At 51.2% G+C, this 11,890-nt stretch overlaps 1 pseudogene; it reads left to right on the top strand.

Annotated features, from left to right (window-relative positions):
- Positions 1 to 3,903: 3,903 nt before the first annotated feature.
- Positions 3,904 to 4,860, top strand: LOC128980608 (olfactory receptor 14A16-like; annotated as a pseudogene).
- The last annotated feature ends 7,030 nt before the right edge of the window (positions 4,861 to 11,890 follow it).

Below are 11,890 nucleotides of genomic sequence, written 5' to 3'. Positions count from 1 at the left end.
ATCTGACTGTATCCAGGAATGTGCAGTCTCCAAAATCCCACTATGCCTAAGAAACGCAGAGTTTCTTTCTTGTTGGTGGGATTTGCCATGGTGGAGACTCTGTTTATCACATCCATTGGGATGTGACGGCGACCATCTTGCCACCGCACTCCCAGAAACTGGATTTCTCTGGCAGGTCCTTTCACCTTGTCTCGCTTGATAGCGAAACCAGCTTGCAAGAGAATGTCAAGGATTTTGTTACCTTTCTCGAAGACTTCTTCAGCAGTCTCACCCCAGACGATGATGTCATCGATGAACTGAATGTGTTCTGGAGCTCCACCTTTCTCCAAAGCATCATGGATCACTGCATGGCAGATGGTTGAACTGTGAATCCACCCCTGGGGCAAACGATTGAATGTGTACTGAATGCCTCTCCAGGTGAAAGCAAACTGAGGCCTGCATTCCTCTGCTATGGGAATAGAGAAGAAAGCATTAGCAATGTCTATGGTAGCATACCATTTGGCCTGCTTGGATTCCAGCTCATATTGGAGTTCCATCATGTCTGGTACAGCTGCACTCATGGGTGGAGTTACTTCATTCAAGGCACGGAAATCAACTGTCAGACGCCACTCTCCATTCTGCTTTCGCACAGGCCAGATTGGACTGTTGAAAGGTGAATGAGTTTTGCTGATGACCTTCTGACTCTCCAACTGACGAATCAAGTTTTGAATGGGCACCAAAGAGTCACGGTTGGTTCTGTATTGTCTGTGATGCACAGTTTGAGAAGCAACCGGCAGCTTTACATCCTCTATCTCATGTTGTCCCACAACTGCAGATTCATCTGAAAGCTCAGGTCTAATGGACAACTTCAATTTTCCTCCATCAGTTTCTACAGTTGCTATTCCAAAAGCCCATTTGTAACCCTTAGGGTCTTTAAAACGCCCTTCTCTCAGAAAGTCAATTCCCAAAATACAAGGTGCATTAGGACCTGTTACAATAGTATGTTTCTTCCACTGCTTCCCAGTTAAACTTATATCAACCTCTATCTTAAACAACTCTTGAGATCCACCAGTGACTCCCTGAATAGTTATAGATTCTCCCCCTTGATAATTTGATGGTATTATGGTGCACTGAGCTCCTGTGTCAACCAAGGCCCTGTACTTCTGAAATTTTGAAGTGCCAGGCCACTGGATGTACACATCCCAATAGATTCTGTTATCTCCATTCTCCCTTACCTCCCCCTGGCGGAAGGCAGGGCACCCCTAATGGTGGGGATTACCTCCACATGTACAGCTGGCACAATGTCCAGCACCAGAATTAGGATCACTGTTGGAGCTATCAGAGTTGTTCTGGGAAACTGAGGAAGCGACAGCTACCCTCCTGGTATTGCTACCTCGGGATCTGCCCCTCTGCAGCTCCCGTAACCTCTTGAAAAGATCAGAAGTTGGTTGACCATCCCATCTGTTCATGTTCTCACCAAACTGATCACGCAGAGTTATCCAGATACTGCCACGTGATTGCCTCTGCTGTCTGTTTTGGTTTGACCTATTCTGGAATGGCCTTCTTGGAGCACGTCTGTTTCTGACAGCTGAAACTTGTATCCATCTGGAGGAAGAGGAATTAGAATCATCCCCCTTCATCAAGTTGGATATGGAGGTTTTAAGTTCCTCCTTCAGCTCTTTCATGCAATTCTCCATCTTTCCAGACAGAGTTTCAATGGCTGAAACCAAAGAAGTACGTGCAAGACTATCCTCCAACTGCCTCATTTGGTCAGTGAAATGGCCAACAGTAGGAGGTGCTCCACCATAATTTCTTGCCACAATCCTGCTTGCCAGAATAGTAGCATAATTAGGAGGAGCAAGCTTAATGAGCTTTTTGGCAAGGCCTGTTCCAACAGGAATTTCATCAGGATTCAGAGTCTTATGATCTCCATACATTACTTCTCTCACAGCAAACTCTCTCAGACGCTTGATTCCCTCAGCTATTGTGGTCCAAGGCTTAGGGTTCCATGGTAAATCATCTCTGCTGGGGTACCTCAGCGAGACTGCCAGTAGGAGGCGTGCCCACAGAGAAACTTTACCAATGCACTTGCCTAGGTGCCTGTCTATGCCTGTATCCTTTGAGAGCATCCCCAACTGAGAGGCCTGACTTGTCACCTACCACCAATGCTGGGGCTCCCATATCAAAACACCTGGCTAGCCAAGACAGGACTGGCTCATTATCTCCTCTGATGTAATCCTTCCTCACATGTCTAATTTCCTGTCTGGGTGCATTAGCTGACTGTATGTCATCCTCATCATCATCATCATCATCATCCTGAGGTCGCTGTCCCCATAATCCTATTTTAATCCTCCGTTGAATTTCTTTGAGTTCAGAGGCACTACCAGCAGTTGCTAATCTACCAGGGTCTACATCCTGACCTACATCTCCATCATCCATGTGGGGTCTCAAGAGGTCTACCAGAGTTTTAAGGCTAACCCTCTCTTCCTCATCAGAAGGATCTTTCTTAAGAGAGGGACCCTGAGTAGAAGGACCCTCATCTCCATCTGCACCATCTCCTGCAGCATCTGCATCTCCTTTACGCTTTCTGGTTACAGTGGCCACCAAATTTACTGGCTTGGTTTTCACATTCACAGCAGAGTTGGAAGAGCAAGTAGCCTTATGTCTTTCTTGACACAGTGCTATCAGTAGCCATATGATTATTCCAAGAAGCAACAAAATTAAGATTAAGGCTAGTACAAGATATCTAGGGTACCACTGGTTACAAAGACCCTCTGTAGTTGTAAGAGGAGTAACAAACTCATATGTGTCTGCTAGCAGATCCATAGTTGAGTTACCATAGCTTCTTAGCCCAATAAGACCACAACAGAATTCACCAACATTCAGTAACTTGTTCTTAACCCAAAGAAACGACTTATATGCCACATATCTCACAATCTTGTCTATCATGCAGGAAACAGCCCATCTGTAGACAATCACACCGATAATAGATGAAATAAAATTACTCAAAATCCAAAACAGCTTCATTTTGCTTCCTAATCTGAGCAGAAATAAATCACAAGCAATCGAGCCCCGAGTTGGAGCGCCAAAAATAAAAAGTGTGTCGGTGTGAGCTGAAATTCCCCCCCCACCAACAATAACCAGGCTAGCTCAGTCTGGAAGCAAATGAAAAGCTGTATTTACAAGCAGAGTCTAAAATCTACAATGAAATGCAATGAATATATACAAATATACAAAATTCACGACATTCACAAATATATACAATCAACAGAAAAAGCACAACCGATCTCCCTTTGCTTCCCCCCAAGGGGACCCTCCCAAAGGGGCCTCCCTCTCCCAGGAGCTTCCCCCCCAGACCCCCCTGGACAGAGAAGCAGAGTTAGTTAAGCAGAAAGTTGTTAACTTAGCTGCCAAGGTCAGTGTGTTATCTTCAGCCAGAAGAGAAGAAGAAACAGCAGCCAGACAGCCCAGCAACTGCCCCCACTGCCGAACGCAGAATGTGCAGAGTGCCTACTTTGTTTTGGGTAATAGTTCTTAAACATTTCTATCTATCCAATGGAAGTGTTTAGAACAATCGTTATTTTGCTTTCTTACACCCAATAGTGACTTATTTACATTCTTTCACTTTCTCTGTTCTGAACTTTGCAAGGAAAAATTAAAAAGACAGTTTCAAACCATCACACCACCTCTCCATGGGACTCTTGTTCTCTGCCACTGGGCTCTTGGTCACTTTCTCTTCTGAGCCCACAGGCATCTTCCTGGCAATTCTGTGTCCCTGCTGCATTTGAAGCTGTGATGAACTCTGCCCTGGGTTGGTAGTGATGGCACTGAGCTGATCCATTCCTCCTGCAGCTCAGGGAGGGAGGTTACGATGAGCCTGAGAGAAGTGTGCCCTAACTTGTCACTGTCCTTCCCTCCTTGCACAGGTCTCCATGGCCAGAGGCAGGCAATGGCCAACAGCAGCTCCATCACCCACTTCCTCCTGCTGCCATTCCCAGGCACGAGGCAGCTGCAGCTGCTGCACTTCTGGCTCTTCCTGGCCATCTACCTGGCTGCCCTGCTGGGGAATGGCCTCATCATCACCACCATAGCCTCTGACCACCACCTCCACACCCCCATGTACTTCTTCCTCCTCAACCTCTCCATCCTTGACCTGGGTGCCATCTCCACCACTGTTCCCAAGTCCATGGCCAATTCCCTGTGGGACACCAGGGTCATCTCCTATGCAGGATGTGCTGCTCAGGTCTTCTTTCTATTATTCTTGCTTGCTGCAGAGTATTTTCTCCTCACCATCATGGCCTACGATCGTTACGTTGCCATCTGCAGACCCCTGCACTGTGAGACCCTCCTGGGCAGCAGAGTTTGTGTCCACCTGGCAGCAGCTGCCTGGGCCTCTGGGGTTCTCTATGCTCTGCTGCACACAGCCAATACATTTTCCCTGCCCTTCTGCAAGGGCAATGCTGTGCACCAGTTCTTCTGTGAGATCCCACAGATCCTCAAGCTCTCCTGCTCCACATCCTACCTCAGGGATTTGGCCTTCTTGCTTTATGTGTTTTTCCATTTGTGGGATGTTTTGTGTTCCTTGTGGTGTCCTATGTGCAGATCTTCAGAGCAGTGCTGAGGATCTCCTCTCAGCAGGGACGCCACAAAGCCTTTGCCACCTGCCTGCCTCACCTGGCTGTGGTCTCCGTGTTTGTCAGCAGTGGCTTCTTTGCCTACCTGAAGCCCTCCTCCATCTCCTCCCAATCCCTGGATCTGGTGGTGTCAGTTCTGTATTCAGTGGTGCCTCCAGCAGTGAATCCTCTCATCTACAGCCTGAGGAATCAGGAGCTGAAGGCTGCCCTGAGCAAACTGATCACTGGATGGGGTCTGAAGCAATAAACTCTTTCTGGCTCTTCTGCAGAGCTGTTCTGATGTCACTCAGTGCAGCCCCAGCCTGGCTTCTCAAGTTCTGGCTGCTGCTGCTGGTGTTACCCTTGTGAGAATGTTTTTCCCACACAAATGTCGTTCTTGAGATCATTTCTAATTCAGTGTTGTCCTGTTTGGTGTGACCCAGAGACTGCAGACATGAGGAGCTGTGCTCCCTGTGTGTGCAACACAACAAAGGACCTTGTATGGAGTTGTTTCTCTGAACTTCTTACCCCAAGACTTCTCTGGAGCTCCAGGGCAGTGCCTGTGTGCAGAGGTGGAGGGGCAAATAGTCCCAGCACAGCAGCAGTGCCAGGTGGCCCCAGCATTTGGGCTGTCCTGAGCTGCTCTTTCTGCCCTTCCACACTCTCCTGCTGAGACTCTGTGTTGGGGCAAGGTCTAAGGGCTCTGGCAACTTGGGCAGTGTCCTGCTGCATGGCAGTGCTGGGACTGCAGGCAGGGTCAGGCCAGAGGCACTGCTGGCACAGATATGGCCTCCAGAGCAGTATTGCCATCAGAACAGAACATCTCCTCCTGCCTTGAGCTATGAATGTCCCCCACCTCTTGGCTCACTCCTCTTCCCCACCCTGCAGCTGCTATGCCCTGCAGAGGGGCTCGGCTGTGGTGGCACTGCCCAGAGCACCCTGCAGCAGTGGTACTGCTGTGGTGCCAGACCAGACTGGGGTATGCTGAGGAGAGGGCAGAGGAAGTGCTGGGCCCCATCCTATTCAATATCTTTATTGATGATCTGGATGAGGGAATTGAGTCCATCATCAATAAGTTTGCAGATGACACCAAGTTCAGAGCAGGAGTTGATCTGTTGGAGGGTAGAGGGACCTGCAGAGGGACCTTGTCAGTCTGGATAGATGGGCAGAGGCCAATGGGATGAAATGTAAGAAGGCTAAGTGCAGGGTTCTACACTTTGGCCACAACAACCCCAAGCAGCACTACAGGCTGGGGACAGAGTGGCTGGAGAGCAGCCAGGCAGAAAGGAACCTGGGGGGACTGGTTGACAGCAGCTGAACAGGAGCCAGCAGTGTGCCCAGGTGGCCAAGAAGGCAAATGGCATCCTGGCCTGCATCAGAAATAGTGTGGCCAGCAGGAACAGGGAAGTCATTCTGCCTTGTACTCAGCACTGGGTAGGCCACACCTTGTCCAGTTCTGAGCTCCTCAATTCAAGAAAGATGTTGAGATGCTGGAACGTGTCCAGAGAAGGGCAACAAAGCTGGGGAGGGATCTGGAGCACTGCCCTGTGAGGAGAGGCTGAGGGAGATTGGGGTGTTTAGCCTGGAGAAGAGGAGGCTCAGGGGAGACCTCATTGCTGTCTACAACTACCTGAGGGGAGGTTGTAGGCAGGTGGGGGTTGGTCTCTTCTCCCAGACAACCAGCAGCAGAACAAGAGGATACAGTCTCAAGCTGTGCAGGGGTAGGTATAGGTTGGATATTAGGAGGAAGTTCTTCACAGACAGGCTGATTGCCCATTGGAATGGGCTGCCCAGGGAGATGGTGGAGTCGCCATCGCTGGAGACGTTCAAGAGGAGACTGGATGAGGCACTTAGTGCCATGGTCTAGTTGATTGCTTAGGGCTGGGTGATCGGTTGGACTGGATAATCTTGGAGGTGCCTCGATCCCACTGTCTCTATCACCAGCTGAGATGTTCAACAGCCCCAGTCCCATCCATGACCCCTGAGGGACACCTTTGGATCCTTCTTGTGCCATGCAATCCAAACAGCCCAGCTCTGCTCACTCTTTCCTCACTGGCCCTGCCTTTGCTGCCTGTGGTGGTAGGGCCAAAGGGGCCCAACACAAAGCCAGAACAAGTCCTGGCATGTGCAGACATCATCCCCCTCTGCCCCTCCCTCCTGCAGGGCTCAGGGGAACGCAGGCATCAGGAAGTCTGGTAACCAAGGGCTATGTCCTCCCTTTGTGGTAAACAGGCACTGCCCTGCCCATGCTTCACCTAGACCAGGCTCAGGTCTTGACCTTATATGGTCACAGCCTGGCAAAATCCCATTCTCTTGGTTGCCAGTTGGCCAAATTGATCCTGGGCAAAGGATAAAAGCAAAGGCAAATTGTAAGCAATTTGCCCTGCCTAAGATGCAGGCAAAGAAGCCAGGAGCCTTGCCCTGTCTTGCAACTCAGAAGCTTTGGCGTGCCTCAGTTTCCCCGGAGAGACGCAAGGCCCTTGGTGTAAGCTGCACTGAAAGCTCAGTCAGGCTCTTGGCTGTGTGGGGAAAGCCCAGGAGCAGCCAGAAGAGTCTTGCTGGGCAGAAGGGACAAGGCCTGGGGGAGCCAAGAGCCAGTGTGGTGAAGACACCCTATGCCCAGAATTATCCCCCAAATACTGTAAAACTTTTCCCAGCATGTCTGGGCAAGTCCTTCCTTCCACTCTCCTTTCCCAGAGTGGGGGACAAAGGCCCAGGCCCCAACCTGCCTTCTAAGGGTTAAACAACTACACGCACCCATCGCATGGCATGCTCATGCTCCTTCCATGTCAGGGCATAATTCTAGCTTCACGATTTCTATAGGCTAAAGCAGGTTGTTGATAAGAATGCCCATTGGCCAATTCCAGCCTTGAGAAACTTATAAGTATTACCCCACTTGTAAACAAGTTGCTCTCTCCTTTTACTATCTAGAGCATCTCATGCTCTCGCTTTGCTCAAGCTTTATAAGCTCGTTGCACTTAAGCCATTGTCTCTATGTCTTCTCACTCCCACATACTGGTGGCCTCTGCACCACGGAGAGGAAGCCAGCACACCGGGAAGGCTGCCGTGCCTCAGTTTGCCCGAGGAATCTGCAAAGGAGAACCCTTTGCTGGAAGCTACCAAAGGCTACAGTGTCAAAAGCTCAGTCCCACCGGATTGGAAGAAGAGCTTGCTGTGTCTTAAAGAAGGCTGGACCCCTGAAGGTAAACTTTAGCCCATAGGGTGAGGGACTAGCCCAAGCCCAGCAGTCCAACACCTGCTACATTGATAAGCAGCAGACCAATAAGCCACAGCTTTGTGTGTACCACCTCACACAAGCAGGCACAGTGCTCAGCCTCCCTGCGTAATCCTGCCGTTCATGGGAGATAAAGGGAGCTGCTTGCTCTGCAGCCCTGTAACACCAGGGTAATGCAAAGTCAGGACTGCCCTGAGAGAGAGAGATGTCCTCTCCTTTGAGTTCAAGCAAAGGACTGCCTTGTAACCTTAAATGGGAAGCAGTCGCTGAGAAGAAGTGACACAACCCTGCCCGAGAGCACCCCAGCAGCTGTTCCCGGCTGAGGGCCAGCAGCAGCAGCACTCCACGGGGAGTGAAAGAGTGTAAATAACTCACTATTGGGTGTAAGAAATCAAAATAATGATTGTTCTAAACACTTCCATTGGATAGATAGAAATGTTTAAGAACTATTACTCAAAACAAAGTGGGGCACTGCAGTCGGGGCAGTTGCTGGGCTGTCTGGCTGCTGTTTTCTTCTTCTCTTCTGGCTGAAGATAACACACTGACCTTCATGAGCTAAGTTAACAATTTCTCTGCTTTATCTAACTCTCTGCTTTCTGTCCAGGGGGATCTGGGGGGGAAGCTCCTGGGAGAGAGGCCCCTTTGGGAAGGGTCCTCTTTGGGGGGAAGCAAAGGGAGATTGGTTGTGTTTTTCTGTTGATGATATATATTTGTAAATGTTGTGAATTTTGTATATTTGTACATATTCATTGCATTTCATCGTAGATTGTAGATTCTGCTTGTAAATACAGCTTTCATTTGCTTCCAGACTGGGCTAACCTCGTTATTGGCAAGGGGGGGGGGGGGGGGGGGGGCGGAATTTCAGCTCACACTGACACATTTTTATTTTTTTGTGCCCAACGTGGGGCTCGATTGCTTGTATGATTTATTTCTGCTCAGATTAGGAAGCAAAATGAAGCTGTTTTGGATTTTGAGTAATTCTGTTTCCTCTGTTATCGGTGCAATTGTCTACAGATGGGCTGTTTCCTGCATGATAGACAAGATTGTGAGATATGTGGCATATAAATCGTTTCTTTGGGTTAAGAACAAGTTACTGAATGTTGCTGAATTCCATGGTTATTGTCAGAGGGGGGCAATTTCAGCTCACACTGATACACCCAGTTTCACAACTTTGCTTCTTTCAAGTTTCATTCATTGAAGTTCTGCTAAGTGTCCAAATTCAAGATTCAGAGAATGCTTAGGGCTGGAAGGCACCCCAAAGATCAGCCAGCTCCAACCCCCCGCCATGGCCAGGGACACCTGCCACCACACCAGGCTGCTCAAGCCCTCATCCAACCTGGCCCTCAACACCTCCAGGGAGGGGGCAGCCAGCACCTCCCTGCACAACCTGCTCCAGTCTCTCACCACCCCTACTCCAAACAATTTCCTCCGAAGCTCCACTCCAAATCTGCCCTCCTCAAGCTTCAATCCATTCCCCCTCAGCCCATCACTCCCACACCCTGACAGAAGTCCCTCCACAGCTCTCCTGCAGCCCCCAGCAGCTACCACAAGGATGCTCCAACCTCTCCCCACAGCTTCTCCTCTGCAGCCTCAACAGCCACAACTCCTCCAGCCCAACCCCACAGGGGAGCTGCCCCAGCCCTCCCACCACCCCCATGGCCTCCTACAGACCCCCTCCAACACCTCAACCTCCTGCCCCTCTTGGGGGCACCACAACTGGACACAGCACTCCAGGTGGGAGCACAGAAAGCTGGCAGCACAAAAACCATTGCAGCAAAAGCTTCAATGTGTGCTCAGCTTCCAAACCCCAAGGGATCTCTACCTGGGGACAAGAGAAAGGACCAAAGGCATCCAAGACACTGATCCAACACCTGGGGCTGCACAAAACAACCAGCAAGAGCTTCAAGGAACACCAGACTTGCACTGGGCTGCAAAGCTCTCCAGAAGAAAACCAGCCCAGAAGGTGGCCAGTGCCCAGGGCAGTGAAAATCCCAGGCTCTCCCTCTCCTGCTGCACAAGGAAAGGTTGAGTTGGCCACAAGAAGCCAAACACTTCCCCACACACATCCAGGCTCAGCACTTCAGCTTTCACCTCCCTCAAGCCCTTTTCTGCAAGCAGCACTTCCTCATTCCACATCTCCAGCAACACAACAAGGCCTTCAAGGCTCTCCTACACTCCACACCTCTCAGCCACACCCACACAGCTTGGCCACCCACAAGCCTTCAAGCTTCCTTCTCACCACTTCTCTTCCCAACTCTCACCTCCCTTTTGCTCTCTCAGCACACCACAAACTAACCCAAGAAGGCTCCAGGGGACACCACTGCTTGCAATCAGCCCAGGCAATTCCAAGGGAAGACTCTCAGCCCAGAGGGAAAACCCAAACCTTTCAGCTCCACACAGGACTCTCTCCCATTTCCTTTCTTTCCAGCACCTTCAGCACCTCAGATGCATTTGCTGGGGCTCAGCTTCCTCACACAGCCACACAATTGCTTGGCCTGCAAAATCCCTCTCTGAGCATGGAGTCCAACTGGCAGCCCCAACACCACCAGGGCCAGCAAACCATGGCCCCATGGCCACACCTTGCTGCAACCCCTCCAGGCATGGCCACTCCACCGCCTCCCTGGGCAGCCTCTTCCAATCCCTCACCACTCTGCCACCAAACTCATTTCTCCTCCTCTCCAACCTAACCCTCCCCTGACACAATTTCAGGACACTTCCTCTCCTTCTACCACCTGACACTAGGCACAAGAGCCCAACCCCCACTCTCTGCAGCCTCCTTGCAGGGAGCTCTAGAGGCCAAGGAGGTCTCCCCTCAGCCTCCTCTTCTCCACACTAAACACCCCCAGCTCCCTCACCTGCTCCTCACCAGCTCTGCTCTCTGGCTGCCGGCTCGTGAGCTGCAGCGGGGCGGGAGGGGCTGAGGGGGCCGGGGAGCGCTGAGGGTGGCGGCAGCGCAGCGGGGAAGGGTCTGGGCGGGCCCCGGGGCATGCTGAGAGCCGGGGAGCCTTTAGCTGCTGGCCCCGGGGCTGCGCGGGCCAGGACAAGCTCAGGCTTTAGGCTTTCCTTCCTTTTTGTTGGAGTTTTTCCCTGCTTCACAACAGGTTCCCACTGCCTGCTTTGGAACACCTTGGCTTTGCCTCCAGACCTAGCAGCAGCCTCTGGCGGGCTGCAATCTGTTGGCTTGGGCAGCACACAGCTTGGTTTGGTCACAGGTTGGGTTTGAGCTTCTTCGCTTAGGCTGAGAGCTGAACACAGAGCAGAAGGAAAGTTCTGCTTGCAGGCATGAGAGAGGGGACTTGGGGGCAGAGGAGGAAGTTGGAGGAGGGCTTTGGAGGAGCCCAGAGCACTTGTGCAGGGCCAGAGACACAAATACTGCACTGAACCAGACCCTGTGGATACCGAACAGGGAGGAGGAAGAATTGCAGTAGCTAGGAGAGGCTTTGTGAAAGCTCCTGGAGAAGTAAGTGTGAGAGCTTTTGATCAGGGCTGATGGACTCTGAGAAGGATCTCCTCCCACCTAGCCCAGTGCAGAATGCATGGGAATGCTGCTGCCCAAGCACAGTGGTGGCTAAGAAGCTTTTGGATTCTCCCATCACCTCCTTGCCCTTTTCCTGGGCCATGAGCCAGCCCAGGGTCAGTCAGGCATGGAGTGGGACAGACAGACCCAGAGCACTGAGAGGTCTCCTTGGTGAGCCTGGCCCTCACTTTCCCAACCTTGCACTGCTCTCCCTAAGGCTTGGGAGTGTGTCAGCTCCTGCCAGCCCCCAGTGCAGCTGGAGCTGTCTCCTGCCAGCCCTGTGCCTCTGTGCCACTTGTGAGATGGAAGCAATTTCTCTGATCTTCCATACACTGTCACCTCTCCAGGACACAGTGACCATCTCTAAAGTCATCTTTCCAGACCCACACTGTCCAGCCAAAGGCCATTTCCATCATTCTCCACTTTCCTCCTCTCCTCATTCTCTGTTCCTTCGGATTCCTCTCACCTGTGCTGCTGCTTTGAGCTTCAGGGAGCAAAAGCTGAGCTGGCTTTCAACAGCCTCCTTGTCTCCTGAGCCACCTCTGC

This window comes from Indicator indicator, unplaced genomic scaffold (assembly GCF_027791375.1).
Source record: "Indicator indicator isolate 239-I01 unplaced genomic scaffold, UM_Iind_1.1 iindUn_scaffold_406, whole genome shotgun sequence".
NCBI classification, from domain to species: domain Eukaryota; kingdom Metazoa; phylum Chordata; class Aves; order Piciformes; family Indicatoridae; genus Indicator; species Indicator indicator.
Note: the sequence above shows the minus strand (reverse complement) of the source record. Positions and strands in the feature narration are given on the sequence as shown.